Below are 21,018 nucleotides of genomic sequence, written 5' to 3' on the forward strand. Positions count from 1 at the left end.
CCAAATTCAAAATCAAATTCAAAATAATGCATGTCAAGTTTTCTAGGCTACCTTTCATTTAAAATTGGTTTTTGGATTTCATTCTGTAATAACATCGAAATATTTTGAAGTTTACAGAGCCAATGAAAGTTTGTATGATATCATCTCATGTTTTCACATAGGTAAATATTTTCAGGAAGTAGAATATTCAGAAATCACTGTGTTCTTCCAAGTACACATCTACACATCAGGAAGCTCATGATGTTAGACTGTCTTGTTGATAGAAATATAAATTTGTATCACTTGATTAAAGTCTCCATGTTGTCAACTTTTCCTTTATAAAGCTAGTAGCATTTTTCTTTTAGTAGTAACAAGAAAATCTAACTTAGCAGCTTTGTAAAATATTATTTCTAATCAAATTTGTACTAGTCATTGTAACAATCCATAATGATTCTTTGCTGATTACTACATATAGTTCAATGTAGTCATTTCAATTTTTTTTGAGGGGCACACTCAGTGATGCTCAGGGGTTACTCCTGGCTATGCCAGGATGTATGGGATGCCAGGGGATCAAACTTCTGTCCATCTTAGGTTAGTGCATGCAAAGCAAACACCCTACTGCTTGCACCAACACTCTGGCCCTTAAACTCTATCTTAAACTTTCTCTATTTCTGATGTATCATTCTATTATTAGATAAGCTTTCTATTTCTGCTATCATTTATTTATTTATTACATATTATAATTATTGGTTCCAATTTTTAATGAGCTACAACAAATTACTGCAATTATCCATTTTGAAGCACAAATTGTAGTAGATTTGATAGCACAACTGGTTAACTAGTGCCTTTTTGAAAAGTCCTCAGTTTTTGATCATTTACTTTGTAGAACACAGCAAGATGTTTTAAGTTGATCTTGGATTTTTTTCCCCCAGTTCTGGAATCAAACTTAGTAATTTTCAAAGTAGGGATAGTATTAGAATAAAATATGTAGGCATATAAGTATATGGTTTTTTTTGTCCCCCAATTCACAATACAGACCAGGCAAAGGGCCTGGGTTGAGGTGTATATGGGGTGCATTTACTGTATCTCCTCTTTTGATACAGCCAGTATAAAGAACACAGCCTGTGGTAAGCATTGGGAGGCCTTATCTTTTCTTTTCTATATGTAGGCATATAAGTATATCTTTAAAAAAATGCTTAAAAGATATTTTGTGTTCTTTGGTATTAGATTTTCAGTGCTATTTTGAGCAAAGCTAACTATATCCATAAAGCTAAAGTGGGAAATATATATTGACTATTCTAAATATTTTCAAAAAGAATTGAAAACATTAGGAATATGAGTGACTAAGAGTAAGTGCTTTCAGGCTTGCTTTCAACATAACTACCGCCTATTTCATTCCAGGCATATCATATGGTCTCTTAAGCATGACCACGAGTGATCCATAAGCATAGAGCCAGGAGTGATTCTTGAGCCAGTCAATTGTGGCTGAAAAACAAAGCAAAAATAATATCTATTTCTTCTATTTTAAGATTCCATGATGCACTGTATTTTTAATAATGGCTTCATGATGCTATTAAAAGGGTAACTCTACACTAAATGTTCACATTAATTATAAAGCATCGATTAATTCCAAAGATATAATATGTAAAAAATTTTAAATTTGCATCCTAGGATCAAGAAAACAAGCTACCGGTATTTGTCTCAAAGAACATATCATTATGACTTCATACAGAATCTTTCAAGTGATTTAGAAAAAAATCACATATTATAAATGACTGTGTTAATATTTCTTTCTCACTTATTACTCTTAACTACACCTTTAATATTCATGAAATTTTACTAAAGTTACAGAGGATATGTCAAATGAATCCATTTTACTTTTGTAGCTAAAAAAACACCTAGAGGAATCTTAATCAGATCTTTTATCCCCAATGATAGGATTAAAGAAGGTATGCTGAAGTATGTTGCCTGTTGAATGCTTTAACTTATCTAAAAATTGAGAGGATTTGCCTTGCAAGCAACTGACCCAAGACGGACCTGGGTTCGATCCTTCTGCATCCCATGGTCCCCCAAGCCAGGAGCAATTTCTGAGAGCATAGCCAGGAGTAACCCCTGCTTGTCACTGGGTGTGACCCAAATACAAAAACAAAAACAAAACAAAAACTAAAAACTCATAGTACTATTATACTATCTCTATGACTCAACTAAAAGAGCTGAGTGAAGACACTTAGCTCAAAGAGCTAAGTGCATTTTTAACAATGTTTTGTGTGTGGACATGGCTTTATAGTTAAATTATTTGAAAAAAGTAATATCATTAAAAAACATATGAACTAATTAGAAGAATTTGTGGGAATCTCAGTGATCTGATAGAAGTTTTGTATCTGCTATTTATTGGACTTGTAATCTTAGACAAATTACTTAGCCTCATTAGGCCTCTATGTTCTCATCTGTGAAAGAAAGATAATAGCACCTACCTCACAATGCCTTTGGGAGGATTGATGATCTCACTCATCTATGACATACAGAGGAATAAAACAGGGAAATATACAGCATTAAGTAGTCTTTGTTTAACTTTAGTCTTTGATTAGAAAATTAAGACTACAGACTACAAAGCATTGAAGGGTGGGAGGCAGAGGCTGACTAAAAATCACCATAAGGGCATTGATGGAAGGTCTATAGGATACTTTGGTAATGGTGAAGGTAAAGTAAATTTGTAATTCAAAACCATAAGTATTGACACTCTTATAGCCATGCAACCTAAACCACTACATAAAGAAAGAACAGGGCCAGAGCTATAGCACAGTGGTAAGGCACCTTGCACACAGCTGACCCTTTTCAAAAGGGTAATTTTAAACCAATCTATTTAGAGTTCCTTGGTCAGCTCTAGAGAGGCAATATATGTGTTTAGGTCCACCCATTCCTCCAATTTTACCCCTTGCTTGACACTAAAAGGGAAAAATCCCTGAAATAATTCTTTACTTTTGCTAATAAACTTGTTCCACCTTTTTTAATTATAAAAGCCTTCCATTTTGTACAACCTATAGCATAATCTACTTGGGGCATGTGTGTGTTGTTGGTGGGGAGGGAGAACAAAAAGGGTATTACCTGATTCATGGACCATTTAATAAAGCCAATTAGACTTCTAAAATTAATGCAGGTAACTTATTTTAACAGAATGAAGGGAAGGAAATCAGTGAGGATATGTAGACCTTCAGTGCTTGGAAAGCAATAAAAGTTAATTAATTTTAAAAGTAGATTAAAGACAGAGGTTAGACTTGCTCTAGTAAGTCAAGTAGCTATATGATTTTCTTCATCCCTTATAAAATAATTTAGCACTTTTTCTCTGAATTATAAAACTAAATAGATTTACTAAGATGATCTTGAGTTTTAAGTCAAGATTATGGTTTAGAAAGCTGTATGACAGGAGGACAGATAGTTTGGTTGCCTAGTTCTCAATTGTACTGAATGCCAGTAGGTAATTATTTATTATATCTCTTTTCTCACTTATTCCAAACTATATGAAAACTATTATTCATATAAGATATTGGTTCTGAAGATAGAGCAAAAACCTTTGTGTTCAAAAATAGACAAAAGGAGAAAATAGCAGATTCCCAGTTTGCATTGATTTGGATTGTCTTGTCTCACCAGGGTTATGTTTATTTCTGGGTGACTCATTCTGCCATAATGATAGTCATAAGCGTTATGGAAGGTACTCATCCTGAGATAATACAACACTGATTATTAATGTTATATAGAAAGAAAATATTCTTCATCTTCCACAATAAGGAATTTATGACTTCCCTTGAAATTATTTAACTGGACTTTCTAATTAGAGGAATTTGCTCTATGAGGCAATGGCTGGCTATATGATTTTCCTTGAGACTGTCTGGACAGTATTTTTTGCATCGAAAAGGAATTCTGAGAACGTCTTACCCTTTTCTAAGATTTCTTTTATACTATAAAAAGATTTTAGAAAATTAAAATCAGGATGATCCCTTAGTTTGCCAAGAAAGGAAGCTGGAATTTCACTGTTTATTTCAGATCAATTACATCACTTGCTCTGACTTGGATACTACAATGATCAGGAAAAGCAAGGATGAAGCAATATGTGTGATTAGACTGTCATAGGTCCCCTGCCATTTGCCCAACCCTGTCTTCTAAAGTTTCAGCAGCTATGCCATTAACTCTTGGGAGAATCTCTTAAATTCTTCCTGTGAAATTAATTTGACTAAAGGTTCTATTTATCTTGAATCTATAAAAGAAAGAGCTTCTTTACTTGGAAGATATTGAAGAAATGTAAGGTAACAGCATGGGATGTAGTTCACTATGGATTACACTGAAATGCAGCTTAAATATATAATAACAAAAAGTGTAATTACATGATCATCATAAGGAGCTATTTATAACAACTCAATAGGGAGGCCTATTTCATCTTACCATACAAAAGCTCAGGTTTTTGTTGTTAGGTACAAAGTACCAGTTGTACAAAGGTTTTAGAGACCAAAAAACTCACTACATTCAGTTTTGTTTTGAATTTTACTGCTCAAGTAATTTAACCAGTAATGTACCCTAACTCCACCTGAAAATTATTCCATCCCCACCACCCATTATATTAAAGATTCACAAATCTATCAAATTTCAATTTTCAATTATTCTTTGAATAGAAATCTTATTTCCTAGTGGCAAATTTATACCCATTGTCTCTATGCTAGGTATGCTTACTACTCTGAATCTGTAACTGACATTTTATCACCAAAGTAGGTTTCTCTAACATTAGGGCTATTCGTGAGTATTCCTAGTCTATGGCTTTTCTTCCTTGATTTTAGGAGTTTACCAAAAATTTAATTCAGCAGCCTTCTGCTTCTGGGTTTTAATTAACTCTCCAGTGTCTTTTCTTCTGGATGGTTTTGAAAGGAGAATTTCCTGTATATAATGCTTCCTCATCATGAGGAATGGTTTAAGCTTGTTTTATCCATCCTTTTCTGTTCCCATCATACTGGTCTTATACTCCAAATCAATAGTTCTTAAACTTCACTGTGCAAAATAATCTCCCAGAGAATGGTCACTGTGGACAAGAACTGGGTGCTGAAATGAGGTAAAGAGATATACATGACGCTCCTTTAGTAACAGTATTGCAAACCACAGTCTGAAAGGAAAATAAAGGAAGGGGGATAAATTTGTCATAGAGGGAAGGAGGGGAGAAGTTTGGGGAAGATGAGGAGGGAACCTGGGGACATCGGTGGTGGAAATGCACACTTTAAAGGGATGGGTGTTGGATATTGTATGACTAAAACTCAATTATAAACATCTTTGTACTGTGTATCTCACAGTGATTCAATTAAAAATTTATTAAAAAATTAAAAAAGAATATCCTGGGGAGCTTTTTAAGAGACTATATGAGCAAGCCTCATGACTTAGAATATGAATATGAATGAATATGATTGTGTTCTCTAAATAAACAATCCTTGACACCCTTTGACATACCCTCATTCTAGAGAAATACTTTGGGAAAATATGCATTTTCTAAGAAAAAAAAGGAGACCCTTTTGTTTTTGTTTTTGTTTTTGTTTTGGGCCACACCCGGCAGTGCCCAGGGGTTACTCCTGGCTGTCTGCTCAGAAATCACTCCTGGCAGGCACGGGGGACCATATGGGACACCGGGATTCGAACCAACAACCTTTGGTCCTGGATCAGCTGCTTGCAAGGCAAACACCGCTGTGCTATCTCTCCGGGCCATCTTTTTAAGCCTTTATAATTCTCTATAAAATATATATCCTCTACATTCACTGGTTTTCAAAACAACTGAGTATAAGAAAAACATGGGACACCTATCTAGGGAAAAAATAAAATGTAGAATTTAGATTGTATTTGAATAATTTATTCTTATGAGAATATGCAGATTACTAAGTGTTTTAACCCACATTTCTAAGTGATAGGGGTGTATATTATGTCTCAATATTAGATATAGAAAGTTAAAAGCTATCACTCAATCATCCATATATTACATAATAAGTGATGTAAGTTAAAAACAAGTAAGCTAGATCTTGAGCAAGTAATAATCTTGAGTAATAATCTTATAAAATGATATCTTTTTTTTCAAATTCAGAAAAAAAATGAGTGTGGTTAAGAATCTGAAATTTCTAAACAGTCTTAAGATATCCATGAATTGAATAACAGCCCTGGATGGGGCTGGATGGTGGTGGGATGGATGGAGAGGCCTTTCTCTGCTGGCCCATTCCACGCGTCTCCAACTCTTTCCAGCCGGCCTGTCTTAGGGTGGCAGCGAGGAAATGATCCACGGACAGGTTCCAGGAGACATGAAGCTTTCTTTATTCAAGACCCTAGCCTCCTAGGCTAACCATTTAAGAGCCTATTCACTGCCCTCTCATCTTAACATGTTTTTTTTTTACCTCCATCCTGCCAGCTCTCTCTTGCTCCTTCTTCCCTCCTCCATCTCCCAATCTCCCAATCAATCAATCAATCAATCCTCCAAATCCATCCTCTTCCTGTCCCTGAGGCAATATTTTGATAGCTCCCAAAGACCCCTCTCAAAAATGGGCAGGTCTTAGTAGCAGGTAAGGTTACACAGGAAGAATGGGGGATGGGATAACACAAACTGTTTTGAGGGAGAAATACGTAAAAAATAAAGCTTAGGATGGATGAATCTCCAACTTCCCTGTCCCACCATCCTGCTGACTTAAATTTCTTGAACGTTTTTGTTTTTTGTTGGTGTTTGGGTCACACTCTGCAGTCCTCAAGGGCTACTGCTGGGTTTGTATTCAGGAATCACTCCTGGCACACGCAGGGGACCATATGGGATGCTGGGGATTGAACCTGGGTTGGTCCCACACGATCAAGCACCTAACCTTCTTTACTATCTCTCTGCCCCAAAATTCCTTGAACTTTGTACTCCTGTTTATTCCTATTTTTTCTCTGGCTTTTGCCACTCACTTTCTCTTTTATTTCTTTTATTTCTGTGTTGTTGTAAAATTCTATTAATTATCAAAGTGAAGCTTGTGGATTCTCTGATACATTCAAAGTATTTTGGCATGAAGAACCCTGCTGGAGTAAAGAAAATTATATATATATTTATATATATATATATTTATATATATATGATAAATAAATGTATTATGCAATGTTAAATGTAAAGAATCTATGCACATAATATAGCTTGTATAGCTGAAACTTGAATAGCTTGTATATACATACACTTGTATATACTTGTATATACATTTACCATCAGTAATTTTTCCCAACTACACCTAGGGACTTCAACTTCCAATTTATAGCAAAATTATTTGGGGTGATGTTTGGGGCCACAGACGGTGTACTCAGGGATAACTCTTGGCTCTGCATAAATATTACTCGTGGCAGGCTCAGGGGACCATATGGGATACCAGAGTTTGAACCCGGGTCCTTCCTGGGTCGGCTATGCTATCTCTCCGGTCCCTCAAAACTATTTCTAATATAAATGTCATGAATTGAGGCCGGAACGATATCACAGCTTGTTGGGCATTTGCCTTGTTGGCGGCCAACCCTGGACGGTTCAGTTCCCAGCATCCCATATGGTCCTCTGAGCCTGCCGGGAGCAATTTCTAAGCATAGAATCAGGAGTAACCCCTGAGTGCCGCTGGATATGACCCAAATCCCCCCCCCCCAATAATAAATGTCATGGGTTTTATTTCATCTCAGTCTGGGAAATGCCTTAGATATTAATACATCTGAATCACGCCAAAATTCCTAAAATACTGGATAGAGTAAAAAAGAATCCATAAATTTCCTACCTGCCTAATCTCAGCCTGTAAAATTTTTTCATAGTAAAACCATGAAGTACACCAACCAATATTCTGCTAGGCTATAGTATTTCATCTTCCTTTAACTTTTGGAACTATTTTTGGGATTAGTTACTACCTTTGCTCAGAGAAGAAGTAATTTTTCCTCTTCCTTTCTAAATTATTTGTTGATATATTTCTTATATGAGCAGGAGGGAAAATGAGGAGTGGCATGGAGGAACTAGGAGCTACTTCTGGCTGTTGACTCAGAACACTTTTAGGGTCAAGCTGGGATCAACCACATGCAAGAAAAGTTTTTTAATCACTGTAACAACTTAAATGTCAGTGTATTTCTGTTCCCTTAAATCAAAAACAAATTTTTTTTTAAATACCAGTAACTTCCTGAGACCTGAAAAGTTTTTGAAGTAATATATAATTTCTTCAAGTCTAGGTTTTCCGTTGTTAGCTCTTTGGTTTCTCTGAACCACAGTTTTATTAACTACAATATGAAGCTAAAACAATGTTTCTCTCAAAAAATATTATAATGAGCAAATGAAGAAATGGTTAAACTTCATTGTTATTTTTATTATAATTCTTGGGAACATTTTATTATAAGTATTGAGACTATACTAGGTATTAGACTCCTTGGGATATACCCCAGGAACACAAAAATGCAACACAAAGAAGCCTTCTGCACACCTATATTCATTGCAGCACTATTTACAATAGCCAGAATCTGGAACCAAGATGCCCTTCAACAGATAAGTGGCTAACAAAACTGTGGTACATATACACAAAGGAATATTATGCAGCCATCAGGAGAGATAAAGTCATGAAATTTTCCTATACAGAGATGCACATGGAAACTATTATACTAAGTGAAGTCAGAGGGAGAGAGAGACACACACCAGAAGAGTCTCACTCATCTATCGGCTTTAAGAAAAATAAAAGGCATTATTGTAATAATGCCCAGAGACCAAAGAGATGAGAGTCAGAAGGACAGGCTCATGCTAGGAAGCTCACCACAAATAGTGGTGTGTGCAGATAGAGAAATAACTACACTAACAACTTTCATGACAATGTTACTGAGTGAGAGTAATATGCCCGTCTCATATATAGGCAGGAGGTAGGAGAAAGGAAAATGGGAGGCACTGGTGATGGGAATATTGCACTGGTTGGGAGGTTGTCCTTTTTATGATGAAACCCAACTACAAACATTTTTGTAATCATTGTGCTTAAATAAAGATTTTTTTAAAAAATTGAAAAAACAAGAATATCACTAAAAAAAAACAGAATATACTAGGTATCAGAACTATTCCTAGTTACCATAACTTTAAAAAATAATACTTATTAATATCAGTAAGGAAGTACATACATATTTGTTTGAGAGCTAAATATATGCTCTTTCCTAGAAGAATTTATGTTATGAAAATAACTTTCTCAATTCACCAAAATCGCATTGTGCTTATGTCATGTGAATTGCGTTTCAATACATTAAACACACACCCACACTTTGTGTGGTCTTTATGCAGGACACTGAGCTAAGTGCAATGAATACTAAGATAAGAAACACAGTTTTTCTGGAAGGAGCAATGAATAACAAAATAACTCAGAAAGAAAAAGACAAAATTTAGATGTTCTCACTCATACATAGTCTATAAAGAAACAATGCTAGAGAACAGTTAATGACTAAGCAAGCACAAGCTATTAACAAAGAACTGAGGCTACCAAGGGTAAGAGTAGGAAAAATAGACTGAAAAAGTGGAGGAAGTTCAATGGGAAAATTTGATGGTTGTGCTATGTAAATAGTATATATTGTACCCTTAAAACATAAAATGTATCCTCTTGTAATGCAATATATTTTAATTATAGTATTCCAAATCAAGCTAAAAGAAAACAACAGAGAAAGTACAGTTCCTGCCTGACACTGTGAACAAGAACTAATCAGAGCTTAGCTCTGCCCTGACTCATTTAATATATCCAAAGAGCATACTCCAAATCTCAAAGGAAAACATGCCTGTATGAGTCAGTGTCAAGATGGCACACAAAGCTTGCTTCTATGAATCACCTGGTAGAACTTTCAGTCATCAAGTTATTGGAAGTCTTTTTCTATTCCATACTTTTCTCTTGCCAAACCTGATGTCTGTGGTTCTTGTCAAGTGTCTTTAAAAAGGAACTGGGAAGAGGTGATTCTGGGAATAGAGAGGGTAAGAAGACAGCTAAATGCAGTTTCTATATTTATCATGCCAGGTTAAAGGAGATATGAAAAAAATGTATAAAGTAAGTTTTCTGCCATTTCGGATTTAAAACTTTACTATCCATTGGTGTACAAATAATGAAATTTTCTGGCTGATAACAATATCCCCTTATCAGTATAAACAGGTCTAATAGGACCAATAAATATGGTCCTATATTTCATCTCTTCCCCCAGAAATTAATAATGATGAAGTATATATAGAAATGTTTTGTACATTGTTGAGAAAAGACAAAATTTTTTATTTCTAGGGAAAAACTAAAAGAAGTATAGTTTGAATAAAGCAGCCAAGTCAGAAAAGATTAATTTTAGACTAAAGTTTCTCACAGCAATAAAATATAAGTTTAAAAAGCTCTTAAAAATGAAAGAAAAAGGGAAAAATGAAAGAAAGTAGGTTCTAGGTTCTTAAAGATTCTTCTTTGATCAGCATGTGAGATATCATTTCAGAAAGAGTGGAGATGTTTTGTGATATGGCAGAGGATTTGGGGTGACCTGGTTCTTATTCAGGGTCCCAGTTATCCTTGTTACTCAGAAAAGTTTCATCGACTCTCTTGCTTTAGACTCACCAATAAAAAAAAAATAAAGTCTTTATGACGCTTAATGTTTCAGACACACCATCTATGCATGCAGTATAAGAATCAACCTCACTTTTTATAAAGCCATTTGGAAACCTGGGAAGGAGTTCATCTCAATTTTTATCAAACTGATGGGTATGCAATTGTTACAGAAAGTTGGAATTATTCTTTTAAATATGGATACTGCATTTTCAATAGTCAAAGGACTCCCTAGACTTGCATGGTATTTCCTCAAGCCAAGTACTATAGCTGGTAGCTCACAAATTAATTTCTCACACATTTTAATTTGATCCTTATAAACAATTTCTAGTGTGTTATTTTATAATTTAGAAAAATTAGAAGTGAAATATTCTAAATTCCACAGTGATAAACCATAACTTGTGTTCATAATTAACTAATTTTGTTTACATTAGTTGTTTTCTACTATATTTATGGTAATCTCAATTAATGTGGAAAGAACTAGGAAGCCATGGTGAAAATGTAAACTGATACATTTTTTCACTTACCAACATATTAGCTTCCATCTATTCTTGCAAGTACTGACCACAGTGATATAACTACATTATTCACTTAAAAAATACGACCCAGTCAGATAATTTTCTTATCTTCTTTTTATTCCTTACATTGTTACCACATTATCATTATTAGGTATATTTCTTATCATTTTTGAGCTCTAAAATATTATTAAATATTTACTTTCCTTCCTGAAAATGTCTTAAATTTATTTTTCATGACCACCCTGCCTTGAATTTCAACTCCCCATGCTTATAGATATGTTTTTTTTTTAGTTTCTCTTTTGCTTATTAATCAGAACAGAATGTTTGCTCCTTCTGCCTTTTAAAATAAATACTTGCTTTCATTATTTCAAAAGTTCTAAGAAATCCTTCTTAGGATTGTCCTAAGACTTGCTTGCCTGTGACCAGCCCTCTTAAGGTTTAACAAACACATGGCCAGATATTATCAAGCAATCTCTATGACTCAAATATTTCTATTAAAAAATGTCACCAATTATTTTTATAGAATTAGAGTTCTTTCTATATGGATTATTTTCTTAAGTAACTTTATCACTTTCCCTTCAAAATTCACTTAAAAACTTTTTGTAAATCATCTATATCTGTCACTATTCAATTTTTCAACTTACCTTGATTGGCCTGTCTATATTTTATGATACAATAATCACCAAACACTAATGACTCCTGCTCACCCAAGGAAAATATGTACAAAAAGCATTCCTGCTGGTGATCCTGCCTATTTCAGAGCTGCCTGAGTCTGGACTTCATCAGCATTCCTGCCGGTGATCCTGCCTGCTTCAGAGGTGGGTCGGGATGTACACACACTAATTCCTGCTGGCTTCTGCTGGGAGTCAGAAGGGCGCAGAAGCCATCTTGGACCTTGTGGTTTCCAGCTGTCTGAGACTGGATTTTATCAGCATTCCTGCAGGCGATCCTGCCTACTACAGAGAGTTCTTGGCTGGCTCCGCTCTCCTGCTATGCCTTGGATGACCCTGAGGACTTGAAGGGAACTCTTTGCTTTGCTTATCTGTCTTCCCTGAATACTTGAAGCTCTACTCAGAGGCCTAGGAAGCACACTCCCCAAAAGAAAACTGTCATCTAGAGGCCACAAAAGAGCGCAGCCACTCCACTTTGCGGCCACGCACTCGTTCTAACCATTGAACCCCACCACAACACGCAGGAAAAATTACAGTACAAGTGTGACAATGGGGAAACCTCACAGGCAAACACCATGCACAGCGAATGAAGATGATAGCTCGGATGACCTAAAAAATTCCAATCTTCTGACTAACCTCTCAAATAAGGAACTTAAAATAGCAATATGGAAGAAGTTTGTAGAACTCAAAGAAAGCATAGATCGATCTGAACAGAACACAAAGACAGAAATCAGAAAACTCCAAACTGAAATAACAGATCTTAAAAACATGGTAGCTCAACTGAAAACCTCAATGGATGGCCTCACCAACAGGGTAACAGCAACTGAGGAGAGAATCAGAGAACTGGAAGATGAGATGCAGAAAAACTCAACACAGCAGAAGAAATTGGAAACGAACCTTAAGACAAACAATCAGGCAATGGAAAAAGTACTCAAGGAATGCAAACAGATGAAAATAGAAGTCTTTGATAAACTCAACAGAAACAACATAAGAATCATTGGAGTCCCAGAGACCCAGGTAGGAGAACTCCAGGAAGAACCAACTGTCAAAGACATCATCAAAGAGATACTCCCAGAGGAAAAGACTACATGCAATCAAATCCTACATGCCCGAAGAGTACCAGCTAAAAGAGACCCAAAGAAAAACACCCCAAGACACATCCTCATTACAATGACTAATCTCACAGATAGAGATAGAATACTGCAAGCAGCAAGATCAAAAAGGGAAATTACATTCAAAGGAGCATCCCTAAGACTTACAGAAAACATGTCACAAGTAACTCTCAAGGCCAGAAGACAGTGGTGGGATATTGTGACAAGATTGAATGAAATGAATGCCTCACTGAGAATATTGCACCCAGCCCGAATCACGTTCAGGTTTGAAGAAAGAATACATAGCTTCATGGATAAACAACAGCTCAGAAACTTCAAAGATGAAAAACCAGCCTTAAAGGAAAAACTGACAGGTCTACTTTAAGACAAGAGAGACCAACAAACACAGCAAACTTATCTACAAAGATAACATTAAATCCTATGACAATCATCTCCCTCAATTTCAATGGATTAAATTCATCAATTAAAAGACACAGAGTGGAAAAATGGGTCAAAAAGATGACTCCAACCTTCTGCTGCCTACAAGAAACACACTGAATAGTCAGAACAAATTTAGACTCAAAATCAAAGGCTGGAGGAAAATCATCCAAGTAAACAACACCTTCAAAAAAACTGGGGTGGCCATATTAATATCTGATGACACCAACTTTATACTCAGAAAAGTGGTAAGGGACAAAGATGGACACCATGTACTAATCAAGGGATATGTGCAACAGGAAGAAACCAGACTATTAAACATATATGCACTCAATGAGAGACCAGCAAATTATCTAATACAGTTACTGACAAATCTGAAAGAAGATATCAATAATAACACAATAATTGTGGAAGACCTCAACACATCCCTATCAACACTTGATAGATCAACCAGACTAAAAGCCAACAAAAACATACTAGCCCTGAAAAGAGTAATGGAAGAAAGAGGACTAGTAGATATATATAGGACACTCCATCCCAAAAAACCTGGATACATATTCTTCTCCAGTGTACATAAGTCATTCTCCAGGATAGACTACATGCTGACACATAAAACATACCTCCATAAAATCAAGAGGATAGAAATCTTGAAGGCTACCTTTGCTGACCACAAGGCTCTGAAATTAGATGTGAACTACAAAGCCACACAGAAGAAAAACTTTAACAATTGGAAATTAAACACCCTGCTACTGAACAACCAGTGGGTCCGAGATGAAACCAAAAAGGAAATCAAAACTTTCCTGGAAACAAATGATAATGAAGACACAAATTGCCAGAATCTATGGGACACAGCAAAAGCGGTCCTGAGAGGAAAATTTGTAGCTCTACAAGCACACATCAGGAAGGAAGAAGGGGCATACCTGAATAACTTAATGACGCAGCTCAAAAAAATTAGAAAATGACCAAAAAAAGGAACCAAAAATAGGGAGACAGAAAGACATAACAAAGCTGAAAGCAGAAGTCAATGAAGTAGAAAACCAAAAAACAATCTGATAGATCAACGAAAGCAGAAGTTGGTTCTTTGAAAAAATAAACAAGATTGAAAGACCATTGGCAAAACTTACAAAGAAAGAGAGAGAGAAAGCTGATAACCCATATTAGAAATAAAAAGTGGGAAGATCACAACAGATATCGCAGAGATCCAAAGGGTAATCAAAGACTACTTTGAGAAACTTTATGCTACTAAACATGAGAACCTAGAAGAAATGGAAAAATTCTTGGACACTTATATCCTTCCACAGTTAAGTAAGGAGGATGTAGCATATCTAAACACCCCCATCACTACTGAGGGAATTGAAAATGTAATCAAACATCTGCCCAAAAAGAAAAGCCCAGGCCCAGATGGATTTCCTAATGAATTCTTTTAAATCTTTCAAGAGGAGCTACTACCAATCCTAGCCAGGCTCTTCTATAAAATTGAAAAAATGGGAAAACTCCCAAACAGCTTTTTTGAAGCCAACATCACCTTGATACCAAAACCAGACAGAGATGCTGCCAAAAAAGAAAATTACAGACCAATATCCCTGATGAATGCAGATGCAAAGATCTTCAACAAAATCCTGGCAAATAGGATACAATGTATCGTCAAGTAGATCATCCACTACGATCAAGTAAGTTTCATCCCAGGAATGCAAGGATGGTTTAACATCCGTAAATATATCAACATCATACACAACATCAACAACAAGAAAAATAAAAATCACATAATCATATCAATAGACGCAGAGAAAGCATTTGATAAGGTCCAATACCCATTCTTGATCAAAACTCTCAGCAAGATGGGAATGAAAGGAATTTTTCTCAATCTAGTTGAAGCCATCTGCCACAAGCCAATGGCAAATATTGTCCTCAATGGAGAAAAACTAAAAGCCTTCCCTCTAAATTCTGGTACAAGACAAGGCTGTCCTCTCTCACCATTCCCCTTCAACATAGTACTGCACGTGCTAGCTGTAGCGATCAGACAAAAAAAAGATATCAAGGGAATCCAGATAGGAAAAAAGAAGTCAAGCTCTTATTGTTTGAAGATGACATGATACTCTCTTTAGAAAACCCTAAAAACTCTACCAAAAAGCTTCTGGAAACAATAGACTCATATAGCAAGGTCGCAGGCTACAAAATTAACACACAGAAATAAATGGCCCTTTTATACACCAATAATGATAGGGAAGAGAAGGACATCAGGAAGGCAATCCCATTCACATTAGTGACAACCAAAATCAAATACTTTGGAGTCAACTTGACCAAAGACGTGAAGGACCTATACAAAGAAAGCTATAAAGCTCTGCTCCAAGAAATAAGAGAAGACACACGGAAATGGAAACACATACCCGACTCATGGATTGGCAGGATTAACACCATTAAAATGGCAATATTCCCCAAAGCATTATAAAGATTTAATGCGATTCCCTTAAAAATACCCATGACATTCTTCAAAGAAGTGGATCAAACACTTATGAAGTTCATCTGGAACAATAAAAACCCTAGAATAGCTAAAGCACTCCTAGGGAAAATTAAACTGGTAGGCATCACTTTCCCCAACTTTAAACTGTACTTCAAAGCAATAGTTATCAAAACAGCATGGTATTGGAATAAAGACAGACCCTCAGATCAGTGGAATAGGTTTGAATTTTTAAACAATGTTCCCCAGACATACAATCATCTAATTTTTGACAAAGGAGCAAGAAATTCTAAGTGGAGCAAGGAAAATCTCTTCAACAATTGTTGCTGGCAGAACTGGTTAGCCACTTGCAAAAAAGTGAACATAAACCCCCAGTTAACATCATGTACGAAGGTAAAATCCAAATGGATTAAAGACCTTGATATCAGACCTGATACCATAAGGTATATAGAACAAGATATTGGTAAAAACACTCCATGACATTGAGACTAAAGTCATCTTCAAGGAGGAAAATGCACTTTCCAAACAAATGGAAGCAGATCAACAGATGAGAATACATTAAGCTGAGAAGCTTTTGCACCTCAAAAGAAATAGTGCCTAGGATACAAGAGCCACCCATGAACTTGGAGAAACTATTTACCCAACACCCACCAGATAAGGGGCTTATATCCAAAATATACAGGACACTGACAGAACTTTGTTAAAAAACAAAACAAAACATCTAATCTCATCAAAAATGGGGAGAGGAAATGAACAGACACTTTGATAAAAAAAAAAAAAAAAGAAATACAAATGGCCAAAAGACACATGAAAAAATGCTTCTCATCACTAATCATCAGGGAGATGCAAATCAAAACAACGATGAGATACCATCTCACACCACAGAGATTGGCATACATCACAAAGAATGAGAATAATCAGTGCTGACGGGGATGTGGAGAGAAAGGAACTCTTATCCACTGCTGGTGGGAATGCCTTCTAGTTCAACCCTTATGGAAAGCGATATGGAGATTCCTCCAAAAACTGAAAATTGAGCTCCCATTTGACCCAGCTATTCCACTCCTAGGGATGTACCCTAAGAACACAAGAATCCAATACAAAAACCCCTTCCTCACACCTATATTTATTGCAGCACTATTCACAATAGCCAGGCTCTGGAAACAACCAAGATGTCCTTCAACAGATGAATGCCTAAACAAACTGTGGTTCATATACACAATGGAATATTATGCAGCCATCAGGAGAAGTGAAGTCATGAAATTTTCCTATACATGGATGTACATGGAATCTATTATGCTGAGTGAAATAAGTCAGAGGGAGAGAGAGACGCAGAATAGTTTCACTCATTTATGGGTTTTAAGAAAAATAAAAGTCATTTTTGCAACAATCCTCAGAGACAATGAGAAAAGGGCTGGAACTTCCAGCTGACTTCATGAAGCTCCCCACAAAGAGTGGTGAGTGCAGTTATAAAAATAAGTACACTCAGAACTACCATAATCATGTGAATGAATGAGGGAACTGGAAAGCCTGTCTGGGGTACAGGTGGGGGTGGGGTGGGATGGAGGGAGATTTGGGACATTGGTGGTGGGAATGTTGCACTGGTGAAGGGGGTGTTTACATGACTGAAATCTAATCACAATCATATTTGTAATCAAGAAGTTTAAATAAAGAAAAAAATTAAAAAAGAAGTAATAATCGAGTTCTAGAAACGTGTCTTAATACCAATTACAAAAACAGAAACTAGCCACTTTAATTAAGAAAAATAGAGCAAAATAAGAAAAGAAAGAGAAAAAAACTACAACTTTGGACTAAAAGGTCCAGGATTGGTTAAAGAGTGTGAAGAAAAATTTTCGCTTTTGTCTTCTTTTACAAAAGGTCTAAACATTGGGGGTAGGGGGTTTATAGCCCAAATTTCTAGGCCCAAATTCAATCTGAGTAGTAGAGTACTGGCAGAAAGTGGCACTGCTGTTGATTTCTGTCAAATAACCCTCTTAGAAAAATGGCTTCTTCTTTAGTTGAGACTAATCCAGTTAGTCTGATGTTTATGCTTTCCTCACAAGCATTTGTTCTATGGAATTATAGAGCTCCAATTTTTCTAATGGTCATTAATTAATTTTTTCCTTATCTCCTTCTGTGAATTTGGGACTTCGGGCCTCTCTCCAATGTCTTTAACCAGTTTTCTAGCATCAGGTAAAACAGAATAGAGACTGCCCTTCGTTAAAAAATTGTGTGTACCCTGTTTTAACTCTTCATAATCCCAAATCTATAGATTGTGTATTTAAATAGGTTTTCATCAAAAATTCTGATAGTAAAGAATATCAAAAAATAGAACTTTCTACAACTGCTTATTCAGGTGGTTGATTTCAGAACCCAAGGGCCAAAATGCTTTGACCTTATTTGGTCTGTTATTTCCTGACTAACTATATGGCTTTTGATTTTCTTTCAAGCCCTTCTCTGTGGCAAAAGCTGTCATTTCTCATCTATAGATTTTAGATGTCGACAGACATAAGTCCAGACTAAAGAATTTGAACTTTGGTGAACATGAAATGGAATACAAAGAACCTCTTCAACAAATGATGTTGGCACAATTGGATAAAAAAGAAATTAAAGTAGGATCCATGTCTCACACCTTACACAAAAGTCAACTCAAAGTGAATGAAAGACCTTAAGATCAAACCTGAATCTATAAAAGACACTGAGAAAAACATAGGCAGAATGCTCCAAGACCTAGACTTCAAAGGAATCTGCAGTGGTATGATATCAATGTCAAAACATTATAAAATCAAAATTGAACAAATTGGATTATATCAAACTAAAAAGTTATGGAAAAAGAAACATGGACTAAAACTAAGACAGCTAACTGAGTGAAAGAAAATATTTGCACTCCACACATCAAATAAAGGTTTGATATCCAGGATCTAAAGAGTTCTCATAAGATTAACCCCCCATTTTTTTGCCCTCATCTAAAAATTATTAAAAATATTTAGGAGAAAAAATGAAGATGGCCAACAGACTCATTATTACCTGTCACTAGGGGAATACAAATCAAGGTGACAATGAGATATTAATTTTACACCAGTGAGAATGGCACATATAAAAGATATTGGGATGGATCCTGTGTTGGCAGGACTGTCCCACTGCTGGTGGGAATGTTGTCTGGTTCAACTCCTATGAAAAATATTATGGAGGGTTCTCAGGAAATTAAGTATCAAGCTGTTCTGCAGTTTCACTTTTGTGTGTCTATCTGGAGGACAGAAAAACACTCATTTAAAAAGATGTACACAAAAAGATGTACTCAAAAAGAGTTATTGAAGCACTCAAAGCAATAACTAAGATTTGGAATCAACCTAGATGTCCAACAACAGATGACAAGATCTTGAAAATATGGCATACCTATACAATGCACTATTACATAGCTCTAAAGAATGGTGCAATCATGCAATTTGCTGCAACATGGAAGCAACTGGAAGATATTACATTAAATAAAGTAGCCAGAAGAAGGATAAATACAGAATGATATAATTTATAAGCGATATTTAGAATAACTGCATGAGGAAATAAATGGTTTGAATTGGTTTCTTTTAGAACATTCTTTGCCTCAGAGTATAGTGAGGAGAAGGAAATAAATAGAGTGGAGAAGAAAAAAAAGACAAATGTGAAATAATGGGAGATAGTAATCAAGGGATTCAGATACATTGGTGGTTTTAAGAAAAGACAGAATTAAATATCAAAACTTGGAGTCAACAACACTAAAATCATCAGGCTCAAACTTTAACAACTAAGCTTAAAGATATTTCAGTTATGATGACAAGCTGGAGGTGGGCCAGGCAAGAGGTATAGGATGGGAACACTGGTGGAGAGAAGTTATCACTGGTGGTGGGATTGGTGCTGAAACATTGTGTGTCTAAACTCAGTTATGCAGAACTTTGTAAATCACAACACTTTAAATAAAAATTTTGAAATAAGGAAAGAAAGAAATATTTGCCTTTGGATAGAAAACCACAGGTTTGAAAATATAGCAACTGTTAAGTCTTGAACAAGGAAACAAAACCCACAAACAAATTAGAGACCAGAATGATAGCATAGCAGGTATTCTGGATGCAGGTTTGCACACAACTAATTTGTATTTATCCTGTCACTACATATGGCCCCTTCCTCCAACTCCCATCCTCCTATCCTTGCCAACAGTGGTCCCTGAGCTCAGTAAGTCCCAATTGGGTCTAGCACCCCAAACAAATACATTTTAAACAAAGAAATTAATTTGGTTAATTTGGTTTTTTTAGCTTATTAGTAGGATAACACTATCTGGTCTGAGTTCCCTGCATTCAATAAATTTTGGGTTGGTATATGTCTTAAAATGATGTCTTCTTTCTTTCTAATTAGGTAATTGGCCTCACGCAGTGTTTTTGGGCTCCACATCATTAATTTTCTTCCACTGAAAATTTCTAAGAAATCCTTAAGTGATTCAGAACCATCTTTAGAGTAGAGAGACAAATAACTGTTTTCAGGATGTTCTTGATGTTACCAGCTTTCTGATCAATGTTTGTGTGTTTTTCTCCTGATTTCCTCATATCTGCTGGCCTGCCTGCATGGTGGCTTTGACCCATCTAATTTGTGAACTATCAGGTTGTGTTGTCCTTCCTTTCTGGTTATGACACAACAGCCTCACAAAACTGCTCTAGTTATTACTATCTCTATTCTCCTTAAGTCTTTTCTCCTTTGATCTGCACTCCATGGGCTCCTTTTCATCTCTTGGTTCAAAATTTTTCATGCTTTATCCTTAGATTGCTAATGCTGGCACTGTAGCCTAGAACAATTTTAACTAAGGTTTTGACCTCTGCTCTGCATTAAAAGATTCTGATCAAGATAAATTTAATTATCTTCCTTATTTATTTAAAACAAAAACCTATATAAGCTACAGAAGGAAGTTGAGGGAATAGAGAAGGAATATTTTCTCAGAGACAACATTTTAAAATTATGATTTGAAAATTGCCAGTGAATATGAGTCATGACTCACCATTTAATTACAAAGATAAAGCTTCTCTCTATCAATCATAACAAATTCACTGAATTATACAAATTTAATACTACTTTAAAAATACCCAAAGGGAATAAAAATGTTTATCGATGCCAATTCTATTAATTAATCAATTAACTATTTGAAAAGTATTAGAAAGCATATGCATATACATAATCAGATGCATAATATAGCAAATTAGAAATATTTACCCCATCTCATTAAACATAATATAAACACCTAACCCAGATTTCAAATGTAAA

At 35.6% G+C, this 21,018-nt stretch overlaps 1 non-coding gene across 1 annotated transcript; it reads right to left on the minus strand.

The window, feature by feature from the left end:
* Window positions 1-990: 990 nt before the first annotated feature.
* LOC126026315 (small nucleolar RNA SNORA51) lies at window positions 991-1,123 on the minus strand. Its single transcript, XR_007501608.1, has one exon. It is a non-coding gene; the product is annotated as a small nucleolar RNA SNORA51 (small nucleolar RNA).
* Window positions 1,124-21,018: the final 19,895 nt, after the last annotated feature.

The sequence above is a fragment of the Suncus etruscus genome, chromosome 13 (assembly GCF_024139225.1).
Source record: "Suncus etruscus isolate mSunEtr1 chromosome 13, mSunEtr1.pri.cur, whole genome shotgun sequence".
Lineage (NCBI taxonomy): Eukaryota > Metazoa > Chordata > Mammalia > Eulipotyphla > Soricidae > Suncus > Suncus etruscus.